At 43.2% G+C, this 25,822-nt stretch overlaps 1 protein-coding gene across 14 annotated transcripts in view; it reads right to left on the minus strand.

Moving 5' to 3' along the window:
* Window positions 1-18,687, minus strand: part of pcmtd1 (protein-L-isoaspartate (D-aspartate) O-methyltransferase domain containing 1) — a 78,379-nt gene extending 59,692 nt beyond the window's left edge. Inside the window, exons 1-4 of one of the 14 annotated variants that reach the window (XM_078216153.1) lie at window positions 18,517-18,650; window positions 17,394-17,547; window positions 12,071-12,264; window positions 10,341-10,438 (exon numbers count right to left, since the gene is read on the minus strand). The gene's annotated coding sequence lies outside the window, so the exon portion shown is untranslated. Of the gene's footprint in view, window positions 1-10,340; window positions 10,439-11,916; window positions 11,939-12,070; window positions 12,265-12,518; window positions 12,796-17,393; window positions 17,548-18,516 lie in introns of those variants that run through there. The other 13 variants (XM_078216154.1, XM_078216152.1, XM_078216144.1 and 10 more) reach the window with 13 other exon arrangements.
* Window positions 18,688-25,822: the final 7,135 nt, after the last annotated feature.

Genomic DNA, 25,822 nt, shown 5'->3' on the forward strand with positions numbered 1-25,822 from the left:
CTAGTTTGGACCAGGGAGCGGCGCGGGCTTGGAGGGCCGAAGGGCCTGGTCCTGTGCTGTATTGTTCTTTGTTCATTGATCTGACCAAGGCTTTTGACTCAGTTAATCAGGAGGTGCTATGGAAGACCCTGTCAAAGGTCAGTTGGCCAAGAGAAATTCATTAACATCCTACCATTCATCCAGGGCAAGATGTCGACGACAGCCCTCACAGTCAGAAATAGGACAGAAACCTTTGACGTCAAGACTGGAGTCAAGCAAGGATTTGTCATTGCCCTTCTCTTCATCGCCACCATCCTTCACCTTGTCAAGAACAAGCTGCCCAGTGGCGTGGACATCGTTTATAGGATGGATGAAAAACATTTCAACCTCAACCAGTTGAAATTCAAGAAGAAAACAATGTGGACATCGCTTGTGTAACTGCATTATGCAGATGACATCTCTATTCTCAGAAGAAAATTTCCAAGCCATGCTTGACACCTTCGGGGAAACTTACCAAAGAATCAGTCTCAGCTTCAAGCTCAAGGAGTCCTTTACCAGCTTGCCCCAGGGCAAGATCCAATCTCTCCTTTCATCAGGATCAGAGAAACCCTCCCTTAACTGGGGAGCCACCGCTTATTGAAGGCTGACATCAATGTGGTGATCCAACATCATGTCCAAACCATGAGCACCGCCTTCAGATGCCCAAGGACAAGAATCTTCGACGACTGTGACATTCATGCTAACACTAAGAGCCTTGTGTGCAGGGCAGTTGTTGTCCCAACTCTTCTACATGGCTCAGTAACCTGGACTAAGTGCAGATCCCAGCTCAAGACACTAGTGAGGTACCATCAACACAGTCTGAGACAGAGTCTCCACATCAATTGGGAAGACAGGCAAACCAAAATCAGCATCCTTGAAGACAACAAGAGCACCAACATCGAGACCACGATCATCCAAAACCAAATCTGCTGGGTCGGCCATGTGCTTATGATGCGAGTGTCCCTAATGCCAAAGCAAATCTTCTTCGCCCAGCTCAAGGAAGGCTCTTGAACAAGAGGACGACAAAGGAGGCACTTGAAAGATGCCCTGAAGACTTACCTCAAGAAATGAAACATAGACCAACGTCTGGGAGACCCTTGCTCTGAAGGGACCTACTTGGAGTAACATAATTCTTCGAGGACACCAGACAGCAAGAGGAGGCTTGGAAAAGGAGCCTGAGAAAGGAATACCAGCGATCTAGAGTAAAAGGAACGAAGCCACCTCCCGCAAACACCTGTGAAGTATGCAGTCGAAGATGTAGCTCTAAGATCAGGCTCATCAGCCAAGCAAGGACCCACAAAACCCACGACCAGTCACACGGAGTTTCTTAGGTTGACAATCATACTCGTTAGTGGGTGATCGTCGTAGACTTGATCCATTACCATCTCCTTTCCACTTGCACTAACATCCCTTTTGTCATTTGATAGCTCCTGTCTTCCCCCTAGCTCAGATCTTCTTATTAATCTCCACCACCTGTATCACCTTTAATTTATCCCAGTTGATGAAAAGCCATTGGCCTGATGAATTATTTCTCTCTCCAAAGATGCAGACAGATCTGTTGAATATTTCTAATGTTTTCTGTTTTTATTTCAGGCTTCCAACATCCATGGTATTTTGCTTTGTGCTTTAACATAATTTGTTTTTAAAGGCTACATAATTAGCTGCAAAACAATTGAAATTGTTTGAGTTAGGGGAACAGGAGATTTCTTAGCCTAATGATTAAAACTATCAACTCTATCTCATTATTAATAGTTACCATAAAATTGACCATCTTAAGTCAGCTGAAGATAAGCATTAACAGAAGCATGCAGGTAGATCACTATTTCTCTCCTATTTATGTATTTACAACCAGCTCACAACATGGAAATGTAGGTAATTTTCATTTGTACATCCTGCTAAGTGCTTGTAGCTTAACTGGGGATGAAAGTAAGTCACATGTAGACAATATTTTGCTCATTTAATGATTGCAAAAATCAACGACTTTAAGCACAGCAGAAAACCACATCTACTTTCAAGCCCAATGGTACTAAAGCATCAAAAAATTGCTTTAAGAACCAACAATATATTTGTTTGGCAGTTATGACAAGCTTTGCCAAAGGTGCATTTCATATTCTTAGCATTTAAATAGTTATCCAGAGTGCACTGTAATTGGTCATTCGATGCATACAACAGCAAACTATAAATGCCTGAATTTAGATTTATTGGGTTTAACAGGCTCTCCATTCAAATTTTAGATTTCACATCTTCAGCCATGAGAAGGATAGGAGATAAACAGAAGTAATTTAGTGAAGATGAAGGATGTGTTAATAACAATAAAGCTCTCGCTTGAAACATGAAAAAAAGATTTGCAAGGTGTTCTGTATGCCTCAGAAAAACAAAGAACAGTACAACACAGGAACAGGCCCTTTGGTCCACCAAGCCTGCAGTGACACATGACGCCTTTCTTAACCAAAGACCTTTTGCCTCTATGTGGTCGGTATCCCTCTATTCCCTGCCTATTCATGTATCTGTCAAGATAACTCAAACATTGCTATTGTATCTGCTTCCACCACTTCCTGTCAGTGCATTCTAGGCACTTAAAAAAAAAACTTGCCTTGCACATCACCTTTAAATTTTCCCTCGTTTACCTTAAACCTATGTCCCCTAGTAATTGACATTTCTACCACGGGGAAAAGACTCCAACTATCTATTCCTCTCATAATTTTGTAAACTTCGATCAGGTCGCCCCTCAGCCTCCGATGTTCAAGTGAAAACAAACCAAGTGTGTCCAATCTCTCCTCATAGCTAATACCCTCCAAATCAGGCAACATCCTGGTAAACCTTTTCTGTACCCTCTCCAAAGCCTCCACTTCCTTCTGGTAGTGTGGCGACGAGAATTGTACACAATATTCCAAATATGGCCTGAAGTTCTATACAGCTGCAACATGATTTGCCAATTATGCTCTATGCCTCGACCAATGAAGGCAAACATGTCATACTTCTTGACCACCTTATCCGCTTGTGAGGAAACCCAGATTTGCTAAGAAAACTGGCCTTTAACAATGCTAAAATTCAATTCATAGATCAAAACTGGGATTCTCCCAAGAAAATTCGAAGTCCTTAATTCGCATGAAAACGGGAGTAACTCCTGCCGATTTTAACGTGATTTTCAGATTGAATCTCCGACACTGATGCACAGCATGCACCAGCAATCATGAATGTAGAGTGACAGCAGGAACCCCCCACCCATCACCCCTTCAATAGGCCCCACTCTCTTGGCACTGCCTGATGCCTGGTGGGCAGTTTCAAGGTGCCCCTTGGTCATTGCCAGTTTGCCCCTTGGGCAGCACCAGGGGGCCAGGCTGGCACTGCCCAAGAGGCACCCCCTCCATACCCCTGACTCCTGGCAGACCTCAAGGCCTCTCTTCACTCCAGCAGGGTCAAACTGCCCGTTTCCTGTTAGTAGGGAGCAACTGTAAACCCCGCTGGAGTGAACCATTCCGGTCTGGTGGGAGACGCTAACAGGCCAGGAGACTTCAGTCCCCGGGCCCGCGAATAAGATGGAAATCCCGATTAGCATATTGAAATCAGCTCCGTGCTGATTTCCGTCGTGGAGCTGATTAATCTGAAAATCTTGGTCCCGGAGGTTGTGGCGCCCAGCGGGAAGCCCAAAGAAACGGCCTCCGCTGATATCTCCCGGCCCTTACGCTGCTAGAGCAGTGCAGTGGACTGGGAGAATCACTCCCCGCCATAAGTCAAATGAAGAGGTGCTTGAAGTTGCAAGAACAAAAAAGACTCAAAGGAAAATGCCAGCATTTCAATCACTCGAGTCTGGCAACTAGGGGCTTTTCACAGTGACTACATTGCAGTGTTAATGCTAGCCTACTTGTGACATAATAAATAAACTTTAAACTTGATCAGAGCTGAAAAGCTGAAGGTCTCTTCTAGAAGGCAAAGTGGAGGGCAGCAGAAAGAGGCGTCACTTAGGCATAGTTAGAAAATAGGTGTCACAGAGTGGATTCAGACGACAAATATTGGATGTGTCAAGTTAGCACATGACAGACAAGTTGACGTAACATGACAGCACATCTCCTGGTCGGAGTAGCTACAAGATGCAGCAGCAACGTAGGAAATGCAGAATTCTGTAGCTCAGAAGGTAAAACTGAAATGTCTGACAAGGTTTTTATTTTAAAAACAATGAAATGCAGGTATTTAGTTCAATATTTTGCTATTATTTGTAAACTAATTTAATTGAGAAACTCCATGTGGGATAACTGGATATAGACGGAAAACACTCAAGGGTTGGGCAAATTGTTTTTACTCGAAGCCACAACAATTATGGTTCAATTTAAGTTTCTGGTCAATGGTAACCTCAAAATAGTGATTTCAATAAAGATAATGGATTGCAGCAGTTGAAGACAGAGCTCAACATCACTTTTTCAATGACAATGAGGGATGGGTAATAGATGCTGGCCTAGCCAACGATACCCACATCCCATGAAATAATTTTTCAAAAGGGCCTTACCTGAATGTTGTCCAGGTACTGCTGTGGGTAAGCATGGTCTACAGCAGCATCTGACGAGTTGCAAATGTTACCAAACACTGTACAATCATACAATCAGTGAACATCTATGCTTGTGATCTCATGTTGGAGGGAACTCATTGATGAAACAGCCGAAGATGATAGTGCTGAGGACTCTGGAGGAACTTTTGTGAACTTTACTCTGAAGTAATGTGCTCAAGCTGAGATAATGCTGGACAATGGAAAGAGTGTCTGGATGTGCCGGTGCCACCAAGTCACTCTTGGTAAGAGGCACTGAAGTTCCCCACCCAAAGGAAACTCAATGCCCTTGCTAATTTCCGTGCTTGTTTCAAGTGGTGTTTAACATGGAAGAGTTTGGATTCATCAGCTAAGGGTAAAAGGTAGAATTTGCAGCAGGGGTCCTTGTCCATGTTTGGCCGATGTCATGACTGTGCATATGGAACTTTAAGGAAGACATGTATTTTTAAAACCCTTGCTAATTTCCGTGCTTGTTTCAAGTGGTGTTTAACATGGAAGAGTTTGGATTCATCAGCTAAGGGTAAAAGGTAGAATTTGCAGCAGGGGTCCTTGTCCATGTTTGGCTGATGTCATGACTGTGCATATGGAACTTTAAGGAAGACATGTATTTTTAAAAGAAATACAAGCAAAGACACTGAGGAAAGATGGCCAAGAATGTAAAATGATCACCATCTGGAAAATTCCCATGTGGGTTATACTTGATTGACTAGTCTCGAGACAACATGGACTGCTGCAGCTGAAAAGGTGTCAGCAACTTCTTCAAACAGAGATTTGAAAGGGGAAATAGGAAAGCTACAAAAGACTGAACATTGTCTCTGTAATGACAGGAGATTAATGAAGACTGATTGCCACATCTCAGCAAACATCCAAAACCAATCTCCTTTTGATTTTTATTGCAGAATGTGAAAATAGTTGAAAGAAAGAACATGGACTAGGAGCGCAAGACTTCCCTTTCAGGAATACACTGGAAAATGGGTTAAAAAGCTAGCTGCAGCCCTTAACTGAGTGTGCTGGAGTGTCAGTGTGTGCGTGTGAGATACAGGAAAAAGAGGAGACAGTAGCCAGTCATCTCTGCAAAGACAAGCAAGCAAAGGACCTCACTGCAGGTGAAGCCCAGCAAAAGCTAGCACTGAAAGGAAATAGGACAGCTTTCAGCTAACCTGCAGACCCCAGTGTCTCCAAAGTAACTGCTAAACTGCCAAGGTCAGCTCTACTGGAATCATCCAGCTTAATCGCTGCAACGCATGGCCATCTATGTTCACAGACAAGCCAAGATTCTTTTATTTTTACTTTTAATCTGGACTTTTAACTTCTCATTTCTGATCAGGAACATGTATGCCTGTGTTGCTCTTTTACTATTTTCTCAGGTTTTTAGTAACTAATAAACTTATCCTTTCTTTGACTCAAGAAAGCCTGGTTAATTTGGCTCCTTCTAAAAAGTAAACATATTTGGACTTGTAAACGGTATCCACAGAGGAACATATCCCTTTCAAATTAACCTTGTTGCCAAAAACCAAGTCGGGGGGGGGGGGGGGGGGGGGAGGAGGAGGAGGAGGAGGAGAGAGAGAGAGAGAGAGGGGGGAGAGAGAGGAGAGAGGGGGGGGGGGGAAGAGAGAGAGAGGAGAGAGTTTAGTAAAGAAGGAGAGTCGGCTAATTCCTCTTCACCTGGGAGCATAGCAAAATTCACATCCCGTTTGGGAAGTTAACACATTAGGGAACCTTCCACCAGCCATGCTGCAGGCACTGGGGCACAATTGTGTTGGGAGTAATAGGTCAAGTTAAAGGTACTCACAAAGCAGGCATCATGGGAACATACAAAGGTTATTAGTGAACTTTTGTGAGGAACATTGGATAGTGTGCTCGATAAAGTTATTATGGAATGGTTGTCTGTGGTGGCTTTCATTTCAGTGAAAGAATAAATTTAAAATTAAAAAAAGATATTGGAGCCAATAAGGCACTGTGATCATGAGCTACAGAGGGTAGATCCCCAATTGTTGTAGAATGGGGATTTGACATTGGGTTCAGAGGAGATGGTTGTAGACAACCCAGCCAGAAAAAGCACGTTGCTTACCTTCCCTCCTCTGCATCCGCCTGAACTGCTCACCATATCATCCTGGCAAGGGCTGTGGCCTCATGATGGTGAGATTGTGAAGGACACTACAGTTGATTTCCCTAGTCACCCGCCCATTTAATATGGCTGTACATTGAGGAAACAGCAACTGGTGCAGCATAAATGCATCAAGACTGCTGCCCATATAGCAAGCATACAACCTGCATGGCTGAGCATGCTCATAGACCCACTGCAGAATGAATAGTAATTTTTACTGTTGCAACATATATCAGCATTCAGATGTGGTACCCACAAAGCCACAATTTTACCCTGCACCATGGGAAGCTCATTATCCTGGCAAACCCACTTACATGCCTTTCTCCAGTTAAAATCACATTCTTTAATGCAACAGCAGATGGTGATCTGGGAACTGTCACAGATGTTGCCTGCTCTAACCTGGAAGAATTCAAAGGCAATGAAATTCCACCAACAGAGCCACTGGCAGAGCCAATACTGCCCTGCTCTGAGCTACTGATTTGCTCACCTCTACCTGTGATGCAATAGTCCCCAAGAAAAACATTTCCCTCTCTCACTTTGCCCACTCAGCCAGTACAACCTTTATCCCCACTTCCTTAAGTCTGAGGGACACAGACTTGAATGAATATGGTGGACAATTAATTTAGCTATCCAACGGTAGATTTAAACGTACGACATAGACCATCAACTCCTACTCTTGTCTGCTAAAGTTGCTTACTCATTCAGGACATCACAAATCCTATATGATGATCACAAAGATAAACCATTCTCCTCAACCTTCGACATACTTGAGCACATCAACTGCCTCCAATGCTCAGCCAGGTGGGAGAGCTGCTTACACCCTTACTCATGCCAAGTCCTATTTACCGTTCACTTCTGTGCTTACTGAGCTACACTGAACCCCAATTGAGCAGTGTCGTGATTTTCAAATTTGTTTTCAATTAGTTCCCCTCACCCATCTCCAATTTCCTTCAATCCCACAACCTTAAAGATCTATCTGTGCTCATTTAATTCTGGCCTTGAGCATCCTTGACTTGAAATGCTGCAGTATTGATAGCTATGTCTTCAGCTGTCGAAGCCCAGAGCTGTGGAATCCCCTCCCCAAACTTCTTTACCTCCCTCTCTTTCTTCCTTTCTGATGTTCCTGAAAATCTACCCATTTGATCAAGATTTTGGCCATTTTGTTCTAATAGTGGTATGGCTCAGTGTCAAATTTTGCTTTTAATTCTTCTGTGAAGCACCTTGGTGTGGTGAACCACTGTAATACTGTCTGTATATGGAATATGCCTGGGCATGCCCCTGCTGCCTCAATCCGGGGCTCCGCCCTCCTCGGGGTATAAAGGTGGCTGCTCTCCACCCCTTTTGCCTCAGTTTGGGTTAGCCATCGGTTTGGGAGTGCTTCTGTTCTTGTTAATAAAAGCCTGTTGTTTCGCAACATCTAGTCTTTGCGTGAATCAATGGTGCATCACTTGGGATGTTTTATTAAATCATTTTTAAATACAAGCAGTTGTTGCAATCTGCCTACAAGAGAGTGGAGATTTCCACGATCACCTCCTTCACAAAACAGAAACAACACATATTGTTCCTGGTTTGGATGAGATAAAATAAATGTTCCCAGAGGATAATGGTGGATAGGACCCTCTGCTGAGAGCCCTTCTCCATCTTCTCCTCCTCCCCGTACAGGCTGCTAATCTTCTTTGCGGCTGCTGCTCAATCTCCTTTATGCTGCAAGCCAAGAGTGATGACAACTACAACACTCGAAGCCATCCAGGACAAAGCATCCCATTTGATTGCTACCCCTTCCACAAACATTCACTCCCTCCACCACCAATGAACAGTGGCAGCTGTGTGTACCATCTACAAGATGCATTGCAAGAACTCATCAAGATCCCCGAGGCATCTCTTCCAAACCCACAACCACTACCATATATCTAAGAGGACTAGATCCGCAAATACCTGGGAACACCAACACCTGGATGTGCCCCTCCAAGCCACTCGCCATCCTGATTTGGAAATATATCACCGTTCCATCACTTGCTTGGTCTAAATCCTGGAATTCCCTCACTAACAGCACATTGGGTGTATCTACACCTCAGGGACCGTAGCAGTTCAAGAAGGCAGCTCACCACCACCTTCTGAATGGCAAATAGGGATGGGCAATAAATGCAAGGTAGGACATGCAAATTGCTGAGGGAGGTGAGGGCAGATGAGAGGGAGTTGAGAGTCCCTGTCAGTGAGGTCGAAGAGGTCCTGTGGCTGGAAAGATTTGTGAAACCCTGGAGTAAAGAAATGAAAGTTGCACTGATCAAGGGGCTCATCATGCAGCAAACATTAAGGAGTTAAGAGATATTTTGAAACCGAAAAGGAATACCAAGAATAGGCTAATTGGAAACAGTTCATTTGAATTAAAAGGGTCACTTCATGACCAATTTAACTATGCAAATCATTGTAGGAATGTTTTAAGAGAACAGATTCATCAATTTCATAATGTCATTTTTCACTATTTCCCAGTTTTTAGCTCAACTGGAAAGCAATAAATAGTCAATGACAGCACCTGCAGTACACAAACTCCACTTTCTTGCTGTTGCAGAGAGATTACAGGTTTAAAATTAAATAGTGTAGTCAAAAGCTTCCTCATTTCTTGCCTGTATCTAAAAATGCAAGTTATCAAAAAAAGGAAGTAACTCATGTTGTGAGCCATACTTGTCTTTCATGCGGATCAAATTCCTGCTTTCTCACTTACATTAATAAGTACATTTCACTTGGCGGCACAGTAGCACAGTGGTTAGCACTGCTGCTTCACAGCTCCAGGGTCCCGGGTTCGATTCCTGGCTCGGGTCACTGTCTGTGTGGAGTTTGCACATTCTCCTCGTGTCTGCGTGGGTTTCCTCCGGGTGCTCCGGTTTCCTCCCACAGTCCAAAGATGTGCGGGTTAGGTTGATTGGCCAGGTTACAAAAAATTGCCCCTTAGAGTCCTGAGATGTGTAGGTTAGAGGGATTAGTGGGTAAAATGTGTGGGGGTAGGGCCTGGGTGGGATTGTGGTCGGTGCAGACTCGATGGGCCGAATGGCCTCCTTCTGCACTGTAGGGTTTCTATGATTCTATGATTCTACTTGTATTGACTTAAAATAACCTATGTTATTGATACAGGCTAAAATAATTTAGTTTAGGAAATATAACGGAAATTCACACAGAACAGTTCATTGGTTATTGCAGCTTCAGTAAGACTGCCAAATACAGACATTGAACATACGTGTTGAAAAACTGCACTTCCACTTGTTTCCATACAATTACTTAGCAGGTTTCAACATGCAATTAGTTTCTTCTAAAGGTAATCAAATCAGCAGCTTTGCAATACTATCCTCATGGTTTAATATACCTAACTCATCACTAATCTCCATTCAGAAATAATACAACAGTATTTGCCAAACCTGACCCATTCTGTAAATTAGTTTGAAACAACCGACAATTTGCAGGCTGGCATTACATGTGATTTGCCATCTAACATTCCTCTCTAATCGGCTCAAAACTGAAGTACTAAATCATTTCAAAACCTTTTACACAGCATTTCTCAAAGTTCCATCATACAAGATTTCACCTAAAAGCTAATCATATTATAGCATCACTACGTTAAAGTGTTTGGTACACTGGGGCAAACAGCTTATTCTAAGAAGGTAACTGGTGATTACCACTGACCTGCACTAGGTGCTATCTGTACCAGGTGCTGGGACGATGTTGGTCACAGAACGTCTGTTGAAGTCTTTTGTACGTTAAGCGCAAGTCTTTATTCACTCCTTGTAACAATACAAGTTTATTTATTAGTCACAAGTAAGGTTTACATTAACACTGCAATGAAGTTACTGTAAAATTCCCCTAGTCGCCACACTCCAGCGCCTGCTCAGGTCAATGCACCGAACCAGCACGTCTTTCAGACTGTGGGAGGAAACCAGAGCACCCGGAGGAAACCCATGCAGACCTGGGGAGAACGTGCAAACTCCATACAGAGTGACCCAAACCGGGAATCGAACCCAGGTCCCTGGTGCTGTAAGACAGCAGTGCTAACCACTATGCCACCATGCTGCCCAGTTGTTACTTGTAACAATAAACACCTATACAGTAAAGGGTAGAAGCAAGGAACTACCGCCCATGTCCAGATCTTAACATGTCCCTGTTCAACACCACGCTGACCCTAGGTCTGGGTCATGTGCTTTCTTACATCACTGTACTGTACTCCATCCCACACTAACCCTATACCAGTTACACAAGTCAATCTGGAAAAGTGACAACAGTAACACCTTCAAACAAATAGCTCACACAGGTCCCCTCAAAAAGGTGTCAACTGAAGAATGGCCCCTAACATACAAAACAAATAACTGCATAAGCTTGGTAACTGGATACATTGTCAGAAGTGCTGCCTTACACATGGCATATAAAACTGTGACCCTGTCTGCTAATTCAGGTGGAAATGATTGCATGGCATTTCAAAGAAGGAGTCCATTACTATTATCGGCAGAGGTTATGAGCTTCATGAAAACCACTCAAAATCATAGGAGAATAAAAAGGGGATACAGATCCATCCAGGTCTTGAACCTGTACTGAGATTCAGTTCCATAAGCCAAGCTCAGCATTCTATACTGCAGCTTTTTGCAGTGTAGTTGGTTCCATTTACAAATTGGCCAACACCATTCCTGTCTATCACCTGTTCACCTCATGTACATTTTTGCTATAGCAATTTAAAAACATCTAATCACAAACACACAAACAACATTAGTAGCCTTTGTAACTTGGATCAAGTGGCTATATTTCCTGTGTGAGCCCTAGATGTACTTACAAGCTTTTAAACTAATTACATCCTCATTCATTGACTACATAGCATTCTTCCCAGTAGTATAAGTAAATAGCAGAAAAGAGAACCATAATCAATTTCACCCCTCCCAAGAGTCCGTAGTTTGTTCATTTGTTTTTTTTTAAAGCTACATTTCTATTCTGCATGGCATTTTCCCACTTCTTTTCCTAGATTCTCCATTCTCTTTGATATCCAATGGTTTATATTTCAGGCCAGCTTTAGATTAAAATCCCCAATGTCACAGCTGTTAGAAGCAACATACAACTAAACATGCAGACCCCCAAGTCCCAGGATTGATTACAAACATTCTTATTGGACCAATACAAGACTGTTGTATGTGATACGCACAAGGTGGATAAGTGCTAATTGGAGTGCGCTTGGGTTGCTCGTAGCAGCAAAAGAAAAGTGCATTTCAAAATGGCTTACTTTTGGCAACGTGAAATATAATCTACATTAACATTGAAGAGAAAAACATCAGATAAGAATTAACATGTGAACACAATAAGCTGAATGGTTAAAATATCAAAATCTTGGAAGCATTCACAGTGTACCTTGGAGGTGAACATGCTGTGAAACTTACCCCTGAAGCTGGTTATGATTATTGTCTGAATTGATGAGATGCACACAGAATTAGGCTACTATAAACTGGCAACAGGAATTCTATTTAGGCAGACATTGGGCCTCCTTCCATCTCCAAAGGCCAATGCAAGCGATTCCCAAAATGGAGTTTCTGAGAAATGTAGGAGCATTTCTACAGCACCGCTACTTGTTTCACTGCAACAACAACAAAAAAATGTCAATTCTATGGCAAGCAATTAAATATCCTTTATTTCTGCATATTTCTCTAGACAGTCATCTTAAAAACATAGTGGGGCAATGTACAACTCCATATATTATATATACACAAAAACAAAGGAGTTTGATTTTAATTTTCACAAACACGGAAGAGGAATAGTCGAAATTTCCAAATTTATTCAGGATAATTTAACAACAACAAAACATTTAAGAACTATAAAAAAAATAGGTACCATTTCTGGGGTTGTCATCAATCAATGCCTCCTTTTATTCCACTGACAAACTCGTTGAGTGTACTTTGGATTTGTTTTTGCAGTGGAGGAAGAGACCAAAATGCCAGATAGAAATCAATGTGATCAAGTGTGAGGTTATTAACTTTGGCTCCGAGAAGAACACATCAGCATGTTTTCTTAATAATGAAAAGCCAGAAATTGTGGAGTGGAGGGGATGGGGTGGTGGAAAGAGATAGAATGACAGGTACACAAATCACCAAAAGTTAATACGCAGGTGGAGTCACAGAACATGCACTGGTGAAGGAGGCCATTCAGCCCATCATGCCTGTGCGTGATCTTTGGGAGAGCTACCCAATTAGTTCCCCCCTCCCCCATTCCTTTTCTGTAACCCTATAACTTTTTCTCCTTCAAGTATTGAGCCAATCACTTCTGAAAGTTATTGAGTGTGCTTCCACTACCATTTCAGGTATATTGCAGATCATAACAATTCACTAAAAATAAAAAAAGTCTCCTCATGACGCTTCTGGTTCTTTCACCAAGTCACGTTAAATCTATTAAATCACCTACTGGTTACCAACCCCTTCCACCACTGGAAACAATTGCTTAGATTACTCTTATCAATGATTTTTATGATTTTCAACATTTCTATCAAATCTCCACCTAATCTTCCCTGCTCCCTCCACATAATTGGAGTCCTTTATCCCTGGTCTCATTCTAATAAGTCTGTTCTGCACCCTCGCCCAAGGCCTTAGCATCCTTCCAAAAGTGCGGCAATGTGAATTCAACACAATACCTCCTACTGAGTCTAATCAATATTTCCTTGCTTTTGTACTCTATGTCACTATTAATAAAGCTAAGGATTCCATTTTTTTTAAAAAAAGGCCTGTTCACTTATCCTGTAATCTTCAGCAATTTGTTTACATACACCCTCAGGTGAATATCTTTCCACATCAAACATTGTATAATTTAATTCATATCATATTGCTTCTCCTCATTCTGCCTACCAAAATGTGTCACTTGTGTTAAATTTAACCTACCATGAATGTGTCCACACATTTCACCAGTTGGTTTATGTTCTCCTGAAGACTGTTACTCTTGTCCTCATTGTTTGCTACATTTCTGAATATTGTCTCATCTGGAATTTTTTGTAGATGTTGCCTTGCATACCTTTTTTTTAAAAAAGTGATTTTAATACCCGTTTCTGGGGAAAATCACTATATATTTGCCTCCAGTCTAAAAAGTAAACCATTCACTCTGTACATTAGTTGCTGTCCCTTTAATATCATTGGCTTTCATATGGTACTTTACAAAAAATATTTTCAAAATATATACATCAACCGTATTACCTTCAGCAACTCATTACTTCACAATGGAACTCAAATTATGTTAATCAAACAGGATAATAAACTTCTGTTAATGTCATTCATTCACCAAGACTTTTTCAAATGCCAATTCATTTTGTCCTGGATTATTGCCTCAACATTCCCCACCATGGGTGTTAGGCTGAACCGGCCTGTAGTTTTTGGGTTTATGTCTCATCAATTTAAAAAACAAGGAAATCAAATCTGTAACCCTCCATTCCTCTGGCACCACATCATAATGGGCAGCATGGTGGCACAGTGGTTAGCACTACTGCCTCACAGCTCCAGTGACCCAGGTTTAATTCGGGCCTCAGGTCACTGTCTGTGTGGAGATTGCACGTTCTCCCTGCGTCTGCGTGGGTTTTCTCCAGGTGCTCCGGTTTCCTCCCACAGTCCAAAGATGTGCGGGTTAGTTTGATTGGCTATGCTAAATTGACCCTAGTGTCAGGAGGATTAGCAGGGTAAATATGTGGGGTTACGGGAATAGGGCCTGAGCGGGATTGTGATCGGTGCAGACCCGATGGGCCGAATGGCCTCCGTCTGCACTGTCGGGATTCTATGACAGGTTGAAGATTAGGGCCAGAGCCTCCTAAATTTCCACCGCTACTTCTTTGCAAAGTGGCCCATCAAGGATTATTACCTGTTTAACTACCTCTATCTATTGAATATCATTACTTCTTTCTTGCTACATTGACAGCATGCTCTGCTCTAGTGAAGACAGAAGCAACATACTCATTTAATACCTCTGCCTTCACAGTAATCCCATTTTTGGTCTCACTACAAAAAAAATCAAAAAGCAACACTGGTCTTTTATGTTATTGGACATATGATGGTCAGTTGTACATCCTTGTTCAGATTTTCACTGGAGTACTGCATTGAGTTTTGGACGTCAGGAAATGTGTTAACCTTGGAGAGTTACATCACACATTCATCAAAAAATATTGAGTTTAAAGAGTATGAGGACAGGATGCAAAGAAGGCAGACATCTTAAAATTATAGCCATGCAGCCTTAACAGAACAACGAATTCCAAGACACTTCACTAGAACAGTAAAACAAAATATGGCCAAGTCACACGAGAAGATATTAAAAAAGGCATCGAAAAGCGTGGTCAGTGAGGTAGGTTTAAGGAGTGCCTGAAAAGATGAGAACTAGAGGGGGTTAGGGACGAAATTTCAAAGTTTAGGATCCAGGAGTGAGGAAATATGAACAAGATACTATAACTAGATGAATGCAGAGATCTGAGAGGATTGTACGCCAAAGGTTACATAAATAGGGAGGAGCAAGGCCATCAAAAACAAGCATGAAAGGTTTAAAATCAAAAGACTGCCTCATGAGCAGCCAGCATAGCTCAGCAAGCACAGGGATGATGGATGAAAGGGGCTAAATGCTAATTAGAATATGGGCTGCAAATTTTTGACGAGGTAAAAAAAAAAGTGGATGACCAGCCAGAGGAGCATTGGAACAGTTGAGCCTAGAGTTAACAAAGACAATGACTTTGGTCTTCCCACAATTTAATTGCAGAAACATTTTGCTCATCCAATATCAAATGTTGAACAAGAGACAATGACAAATCAGAGACAGTAAAACGATCAAGAGATGGTTGTGAGGTAGAGCTGGGTATCGTCAGAAGACATGTGGAATTTGGTTTGATTGCTACTGCCGAGATCACCCAAATAGTAGTAGGTGTTCAGTAACTTTCAAGACCGGGTTGAATAGATTTTGTTGGGACAAGAGTATCCACAGACATGGAACAAGGTAAACAGATTTGAGGTATACATCAGCTATGTTTCAACTGAATAAAGGAACGAATGAAGGGACGGAATGGCCTATCCCTGTCCCTGTGCTGCAAGTTGATTATGTATTCAAAGGTTATTGCAACAATAATTTAGATCTAAAACGTACATGTGAAAATGTAATAAATGGTTCCAATTTAAAATTCTAGCAATATTCAAGTTTATGCTTGGCTGTTCAAAGAAATTACATTCTGCTAATTCCTCCCCCTTTGGTGTTCAATCATGATGCATTTTCATCCACATTTTTATATGAAATAATATCTTGCAACAGATCTAATAGATTGTAGTGCCTGAATTATCATGGGATACATTATAAACTATATCTCAAGCCTCTGAAATGCATTTCCTTTACGCCATGGATTGAACAACAGAAAAGTTAAAGCTAAACATTCAGAGCATTTTTCTTTTTTTAAAAAACCAGCATAGATTATAATGAGAATGTTTATTCTTTGCAATTACGTTTTCATACAACTATGATGAGAATGTGGTGTAATCTGCACAAAATCATTTTTTTTTAAATCACGAAAAAGGACACGAAAGGATAATGCACACAGGAGTAGAGCAAAAAGTTTATACATGTAACATGTCTATTTAGAATACAATAGATCACCCACACTTAAATTTGTCTCTGTTTAAAACATCATTTCTTTCAAGTGTTTATTTTTTAAATCTTTGTTTCCGATTTCTGGATACGCTGTTAATGGTGACAATGTCTTTGACTCAACCAACACTGTTAAGCTAGCCAATATCTTTGAATGCATAATTAGAGTCTTATTTCCAGTATCAATTCAGACCTTATTTTCTATAAACTAACATTTCCTGAAGTGTCTTCGCTGTTTATTCCATTTTGAGTAAAACTACTATCGAGCCAGCTGCAATCTTACCATGTTTTAAGCTCTTTACATCGCCTGAGACAAAATTACATTGGAATGGTGGCTTCATCGCAAGTGGATACAATGGTCCCTCAAAAAAGTTCAAATATACAGATCTGTTTAAAGGCACAAGTCCCCCGTATCATTTTATTTCCCAGACATTGGATACAATTGCTGATTCAGTTCATTGTTATATTTTTCTCCTTCCATATTTCTCTATTGTATTGTACTATTATACTGAAAGAAATCATTTCAAACTGGAACGACAAAGAATTAGAAAATCCCAACAGTGCAGGAGGCCATTCAGCCCATCGAGTCTGCACCGATTCTCCGACAGAGCATCTTACCCAGGCCTTATCGCCATAACCCCATGTATTTACCCTGCTAATCCACCTAACCTACACATCTTGGGACACTAAAGGGGCAATTAAGCATCATAAAAAAAGGAGAAAACCAAGTATAAAATTTAAACATCCCCTCTAGTTCTGGAATAAGAGGCAATTCTTTTTCAGGGGAGTGCATTACCCATTGTTCTAAACTTGTACTCCTGCACCAGACCTCATCTGCCCAGAGCATCCTTCAGGAAATTGCAGGTGCACAGTCCACCATTTTCTCGGGTGGCAAATAATTTTGTCTGCAATTTTCCAATACGTGCTTCAAGTACACGAGGCTCATGCAAGAACAAATACTGACCCTTCGTAGTTTTTGTTTGCCCCTTGGCCCTAAAGACCTCTGGACTTGCAGCAGCATTCTACTATTATCCAAACAATCATTCTTCATACGAGTTCTAATGATGATTTGTTGACAAGCTATTTGACTGAAAGAGGAACAACACTGTGTACGGTTACCAGCAGGGTCACTCGGTAGCAATCTGAACTCCCAAGCTGAGCATCCCCAGTAGAATCCCGACTGAGATCAGACAGGGTCTTTATCACCGTATGCAATAAATCAGAGGGGTTCTTCGCAGTCCTGTTGATCACCAAACCAGTGATCGTCAAACAGCTGTTTAAAAAGTGCACGAAGAAACCAGTTGAGCCGTTCTGTCCACGAGTACTTCAAACAACACGTGAGCATAAATTCAAAACAAACTCCAGTGAAAAAAATCTCGTGCATTCAATTTTTTTTTGAAAAACGTACATAAAACCGCAGACACGTATATATATATATATACACACACACACAAAGTGTCCTTCCTTAAAAGCAGTCTATGGTTAACAATTTAACCTTGCAAGGTACATGTTAGCGGGTTGGAAGCAAGTCACCAAAACAGATTTTTGAAATAACGTCAGCAGCATTTCTACGCAGGTCTTTCTTCAAACTCGCCAACAAGGACGAGACAAAAAAAAACGTCGACTGCCCATTTTACCAACGAAAACAACAGAAGGCGCTCTTTAAAACCACCCCCACCGAATGTTTGTTTGGAGTGCTGTGTGGACAGTAAAATCAGTCAATAAGTCCCTTTGAAAGTTTAACTCCTAGGACACCACATTTGAGCTCTCCTGGCACACACACAAAAACAATGACGACTGTATCAAAGGCCAGAGCAAATCCATTTTAGATAGAAAGTTTTCTGCACCATTTTAGTGACAAGATTATAACAATGCGCAACTAATCAAAACAAAGCGTTCGGAGCGGTGTTTGCGGCAGATCGGGTCAGAAGAGCTGGTTGGGGGACAAATGGGGAGTTGTGTGGAGGGGAGACTGGGCTCTGGCATCGTGCCGCCAAGCAGACAAAAGGAGCCAGTGTGTCCGCTCCTCACACCGCCCCCCCCCCAGCCCAGGCGCTTCACGGTCGGCAGGCCCGGCTCCGGGCCCCGAGCTGCGCAGTACCGGCCGGGGGCCCGGGCCCGGTGTTTACCGCCCGGCTCCTAGGCCACTGCCTCCCGTCCTCGGTCCCGGCGGCACCAGAGCCCGCCGCAACCCCGCGATTAGACACCCTGAGAGAGCCCCCCCCCCGGCTGCTCTCCTCACCGACACCTGAAAGAAGCCGCGGCCGGAGACACACCGTGTGAAGGGAGGCTGGGTCGGGATGGAAACAATGCGCCGCTCCGGGGTCTCGGTCTCTCCGCCGCCGCCGCTCTTCCTGAACTCAGACTCCAACAGCTGAGGATGTAAACACTGCATCACGTGACAGCGCCAGCGCCAAACCCCGCCCCCTCCCCAACACTGACACTGCACCGACCCTGCACTGACCCACTGGCACTGCACACAACCACTGACACTGCACTGACCCACTGGCACTGCATACAACCACTGGCACTGCACACAACCACTGGTACTGACCTTGCACACAACCATTGACACTGCACACAACCACTGGCACTGACACTCCCATCATGACTGACACTGCACACAACCATAGGCACTGCACACAACCACTGGAACTACCACTGCGCACAACTATAGGCACTGCACACAACCACTGGTACTGACACTGCACACAACCACCGGCACTGCACTGACACTGCATGGACCCACTGGCACTATACTGACCCACTGCACTGGCATCGCACTCGACTCAATGCACTGTCACTGCACAGATCCACTGCCAGTCACTGCACCAGCACTGTACAGACCCATTGGCAGTCACTGCACTGGTACTGCACAGACCCCATGCACTACCACTGCACACAACCACTGCCACTGCACTGACTTACTAGCACTGCGCATATCCACTGCCACTGCACAGACCCACTGGCACTGACCCTGCACTGACCCACTGGCACTGCACAGATCCACTGGAACTGCACACATCCACCAGCACTGCACACACCCATTAGTATTGCTCAGATCCACTGGCACTACACTGATGCACTTGCACTGCACAGACCCCATGCACTGCCACTGCACACGACCATTGCCACTGCACTGACCCACTGGCACTGCACATATCCACTGCCACTGCATTGACCCACTGGCACAGACCCTGTACTGACCCACTGGCACCGCACAGATCCACTGGCACTGCACACACCCACTGGTATTGCACAGATCCACTGGCACTATACTGATGCATTTATACTGCACAGATCCATGGCACTGCACTGACCCACTGACACTGCACAGACCCTGCACAGACCCACTGACACTGCACAAACGTTTCACAGACCCACTGGCACTGCACACATCCACTGGCACTGCACAGATCCTGCACAGACCCATTGGTGCTGCACAGACCCTGAACAGACCCACTGGCCCTGCAGAGACCCACTGGCACTGCACAGACCCACTGGCATTGCACAAACCCACTGCCACTGCACTGACCCACAGCACTGCACAGACCTACTGCCAGTCACAGCACTGGCACTGCACAGATCCACTGGCACTGCACAGACCCTGCACGGACCCACTGGCATTGCACAGACTCTGCACAGACCCACTGGCACTGCACAAATCCACTGGCACTGCATACACCCACTGGCACTGCACAGACTCACTGTCAATCACAGCACTGGCACTGCACAGGCCCACTGTCAGTCACAGTACTGGCATATATTGCACAGACCAAGGGCATGATCTTACCAACCGTTCATGCCATGCATCCAGCCAAATCTCCATTCACTGCAGGGGGATGGGGAAAGCCTGCCGGTATGAATGACCATAACAAGCCTGCTTATTAAAAAGCACAGCACTGGCACTATACAACCCACTCTGCTTAGTGCTGGACATACCACTGGCACTGCTTTATTGCTAATCTCAGCACTGACACTGCAAAACCTTGTCTGCTTATTACAAAGCACTGCACTAGCACTGCACAAACTCACTCTGTTATAACTTATCACAGCACTGGAACAGCATGGACTGACTCTGCTGATCACAGCACTGGTATTGCAGAATAAACTTTATCCCTTTTACCTAGCAGTGCAAGGTCTAAATACCCTCCAGCAGTACTGGCACCACATAGATCAGTTCTGCTCCCTTACTCACCATTGCACCAATAAAGTGAACTCTATATTTCTTTTTCCCAAAGCACTGACACTGGCTTTCTCTCCAGCTACCAGTTCTGCAAGGACTTTTTTACATGCCTATTTATTTTGCCTATTTTTACTTGCAATGTTGGCACTAAATGGATGAGCACTGTACAGACCACTGTCTCTCCAACATCACTGGAATGTCACATGTGACTTTAACTTCAGCAACAACATTGCCATTCTCTAGATCCTCTGCACCCCAATTGCACCAGCACTGCACGGACTCCCAGCATCTCCAGAGCACTACATAGGCTAACTTCACATCCACTACTCTGCAATAGATGGGCCAACTTCAAACTTGCAATATTGCATGCATAGCTTCACATGTACATTGACACCACATGAACTGGCTCACTCATACCATTACCATACAGAACACTGGCACGTCACTGACTGATTCTGCTCTTTAGCACCCTGGCACGTCCAACACAAACTTGGCCCTGCAGCATATAGGGAACACCAAGTGTAAAAATAAAGCAATGGTTTTATCATGGTACAATGCAGCCACAGACACAGTATGGCATAGCTGCCAAAACCCAGAATAAAGAAGACATTACAGCCTCACACTAGAGGAGATTTATTTATTGCAGGATATGTAATTCCAGTTGAAATTACACTGTAATCTGTGAAATCAGGGCTGGTATTTTCCAGGTTCGGTGCGGTGGGACCCATCGCGGGAGATTTGGTGGCCCAGCCAAATGCCCAATCACTTTCAGTGAGTCCGGATGATCCAGGCAGCAAGTGGGACTGTAAACTCCTGCCCCAGGAGTCCTAAAGTTTCAGAAAGTTCTCTTCTTTAAGCTAATATTTTTACATTTGTGACAAACTTAAAACTTAAATTATATTATTTCCTCTCATTTTGAAGGCTGTAATTTTTCTTATTCCATTAGACAGTTTTATGGACAGAGCAAACTATTATAAATTCTGCGTTGAATATGACACTGTTTCAGATGTATTTTATAATGCATTTTCTCCATGTTCTTTTGGCTGAGATTGCAACAACCACTTCCCTTTATATAGCATTTTTAACATAATAAAATGACCCCAGAAGCTTCACAATAAAGTTAAAGTTTTATTTATTAGTCACAAGTAAGGCTTACATAAACACTGCAATGAAGTTACTGTGAAATTCTCCTAGTCACCACACTCCGGCACCTTTGAGTCAATGCACCTAACCAGCACGTCTTTCAGACTGTGGGAGGAAACCAGAGTACCCGGAGGAAACCCACGCAGACACAGGGAGAACGTGCAAACTCCACACAGACAGTGACCCAAGCCAGGAGTCGAACCCAGGTCCTGGCGCGGTGAGGCAGCAGTGCTAACCACTGTGCCACCATGCCGCCCCAGTGATAACAATACCAAACCACATAAGGAAGTATTAGGTCAGAGGATGAAACACTTGATCAGAAAAGTAGGTTTTATAGTGTGACGTTAGTGTCCCTTTAAGAGATTTTTTTTTCATATCATGATTTCTGCAGCTCTCACAGTCAGTGTTTCTCAGCTCACAGCCTTAGGTGATGTTATTGTTGGGAAGAGAAAAAAAAATTGTGTGCAGCTCAGATGACAAGGGTTGTTTTTAGTTTCATTTTGGCTGCAGTGTTAGAAGCATAGCTGAAAGAAGTCTCACTCTTTGTTTTTATTTTGAAAGTTTTACCAGTTAGCTGCAAGCACATCTTGTTTGCTATCCTGCAGTAACAAATCTGTCTTTTGGTTTTTGGGGAGCTGCTCTGAGTTTTCAAGATCATTTGAAATCAGCATTCAACCAAGGGAACTGGATTCCAGTATTACGTGAGCTTCAGCCTGTGCAGTGATAAACATGCTTAAAAGGTTTTGTTTATTGGATTTTGGTTTCGATTGGATCATCTGACATATATATTGGTTAAGGGTGATACATTATTGTGGTTGTTTCCTTTTTGCTTGTAATTGATAAAAGTTCTTGCTAATTTTCTTACTATACATGTTAACTATATTCGTAACTAAACTTTGTTTGATAAAAGCTCCCAAGTGGGCCACTTGAATTGCACCTGAAGTGAAACACCTCATGCTTATCCTTGCCAAATTCAAGATGCAAAACTTGTGGTCCAGGCAGTCTTCATAAAACACTTTGGAGTTTCTGACCTGAACCATAACAATAGAACATCTTAAAAGAAGAGAGACAGTTAGAGGCAGCAAGGTTAGAGAGAGTATTCCAGAGCTTTGGGCCAAGGCAGCCAAAGTCCTGGCCACTGATGGTACAGGAATTAAAATTGGGGTTCTGCAAGAGGGCAGAGCTGGAGGAATGCAGAGATTTCAAAAGCTTGTATGGTTGAAGGAGGATAGAGAAAGGCAAGGTCATAGAAGGTTTACAAGACAAGGATAAGGATAAACATTTTAAAATTGCAGAATTGCCAGACCTGGAGCCAATGTAGATCAGGTGTAGTGGGTGAATGGAATTCAATACAGGTTAGAATAGCAACAGCAGAGTTTTGGTTGAGCTGAAGTTTATGTAGTGTAAAAGATAGAGTAGGAAGAGCCAAAGTGCAATGTAATAATCAAATATTGGAAAAATAGGGTGAATAAGGATTCATCTGCACATAAATTGAGGTGGGGGCACAGTGGCTGATGTTTTGGTGGTGGATGTTGGTAATTGAGATGATAAACAGCAGGGAATATATGTACATGTCTTTGAAGGTTGCAGGCCAAGATGAGGTGTTAAAAAGGTGTGTGGGATTCTTGTCTTAATATTGGAGTAATATTGGCATAGAGTACAAGAGCAAGGAAGTTACGCGAAACCTTTATAAAACACTGAGTGGACCCAGCTGGAGCAAAGAACAAAGAACAAAGAACAATACAGCACAGGAACAGGCCCTTCGGCCCTCCAAGCCTGCGCCGCTCCCTGGTCCAAACTAGACCATTCTTTTGTATCCCTTCATTCCCACTCCGTTCATGTGGCTATCTAGATAAGTCTTAAACGTTCCCAGTGTGTCTGCCTCCACCACCTTGCCCAGCAGCGCATTCCAGGCCCCCACCACCCTCTGTGTAAAATACGTCCTTCTGATATCGTGTTAAACCTCCCCCCTCACCTTGAACCTGTGACCCCTCGTGAATGTCACCACCGACCTGAGAAAAAGCTTTCCACTGTTCACCCTATCTATGCCTTTCATAATTTTATACATCTCTATTAGGTCACCCCTCATCCTCCGTCTTTCCAGTGAGAACAACCCCAGTTTACCCAATCTCTCCTCATAACTAAGCTCTTCCTTACCAGGCAACATCCTGGTAAACCTCCTCTGCACTCTCCCTAAAGCCTCCACGTCCTTCTGGTAGTGTGGCAACCAGAACTGGGCGCAGTATTCCAAATGCGGCCGAACCAACGTTCTATACAACTGCAGCATCAGACTCCCAACTTTTATACCGTCCTATAAAGGCAAGCATGCCATATGCCTTATTCACTACCTTCTCCACCTGTGACGTCACCTTCAAGGATCTGTGGACTTGCACACCCAGATCCTTCTGCGTATCCACACCCTTTATGGTTCTGCCATTTATCGTATAGCTCCCCCCTATGTTAGTTCTACCAAAATGCATCACTTTGCATTTATCTCTCGTCTCCCTGAGCAGCCTTGGATAGATTCCATCAGGCCCTGGGGATTTGTCAGTCTTTATATTCCCTAAAAAACCTAACACTTCCTCCCTTGTAATGGAGATTTTCTTTAATGCGTCAACACTCCCCTCCGAGACACTCCCAGTCAGCATATCCCTCTCCTTTGTGAATACCGACACAAAGTATTCATTTAGGATCTCCCCTACTTCTTTGGGCTCTAAGCATAATTCCCCACTTTTGTCCCTGAGAGGTCCGATTTTTTCCCTGACAACCCTTTTGTTCCTAACATATGGATAATATGCCTTGGGACTCTGCTTAATCCTGTCTGCCAAGGACATTTCGTGACCCCTTTTTGCCCTTCTAATTCCTGTTTGAGTTCTTTCCTACTTTCTTTGTATTCCTCCAGAGCTCCCTCAGTTTTTAGCTGCCTGGACCTAACATACGCCTCTCATTTCTTTTTGACTAATCCCTCAATTTCCCTGGTTATCCACGGTTCTCGAATCCTACCCTTTCTATCCTTCATTTTTACAGGCACATGCTGATCCTGCAGCCCTAACAACTGTTCCTTAAAAGACTCCCACATGCCAGATGTGGATTTACCCTCAAACAGCCTCTCCCAATCAACAGCTGCCAATTTCTGCCTAATCCCACTAAAGTTAGCCTTCCCCCAATCCAACACCTTACCCTTGGGACACCACTCATCCTTTTCCATCACTATCCTAAAGCTAACAGAATTGTGGTCACTATTTGCCACATGTTCCCCTACCGAAACTTTGAAGACCTGACCGGGCTCATTCCCCAGTACTAGGTCCAGTATAGCCCCCTCTCTAGTCGGGCTATCTACATATTGTTCCAAAGAACCTTCCTGTACACATTTTACAAATTCCAACTCATTCAGACTCCCAGCCCTACGCGATTTCCAGTCTATACCAGGGAAATTGAAGTCTCCCACTACAACAACCCTATTTTTCCTGCACCTATCCATTATCTCCTGACATATCCGTTCTTCCACTTCCCTTGGGCTGTTGGGGGGCCTGTAGTATACCCCCAACATAGTGACTGCACACTCGAGAATATGCAAAGGAGATTTATTAGAATGGTAGTAGGGCTGAAAGATTTCAGTTATGTGGAAAGGCTAGAGAAACTGAGGATATTCTGTTCAGAGCAGGGCATGTTAGGGAGCGATTTGCTACAGGTGTTCAAAATTATGAACAGATTTGACAGGAATAAACAGAGAATATTTCCAATGGCAGTATGGCTGATAACCAGGAGACACAGATGCAAGTTAACTGGCAAAAAAAGGGACATGAGGAATATAATATTTATACAGTGAGTTGTTATCTGGAATACATTACCTGAAAGGATATAGGGTCAGATTCAATTCAAACTTTCAAATGGGAATTAGATGAATATTTGAAGTGGAAAACATTGCAGAATTATGAAAAAAGAACAATATAAATGGGATTAAATGGACAGCTCTTTAAAAGAGTCAGCATGCTCAAATGGGCTGAATAGGCTCCTGCTGTGCTGTATCATTCTATGATTCTACACTGAGTCAGTGTCCAGCAGCAGGGTCTGTTCTATAAAGGCCATGAATGATGATGCTGTTTCTCTAAATGACAATACCTCAGTATCTTTGAGCACTCTTCAACCAGCACTTTCACAGGTGACAAGACAAATGCTACCCTGACAAACACCGAAGTACAGCAGCATACACCGAAAC

Source organism: Mustelus asterias, chromosome 7, assembly GCF_964213995.1.
Source record: "Mustelus asterias chromosome 7, sMusAst1.hap1.1, whole genome shotgun sequence".
Lineage (NCBI taxonomy): Eukaryota > Metazoa > Chordata > Chondrichthyes > Carcharhiniformes > Triakidae > Mustelus > Mustelus asterias.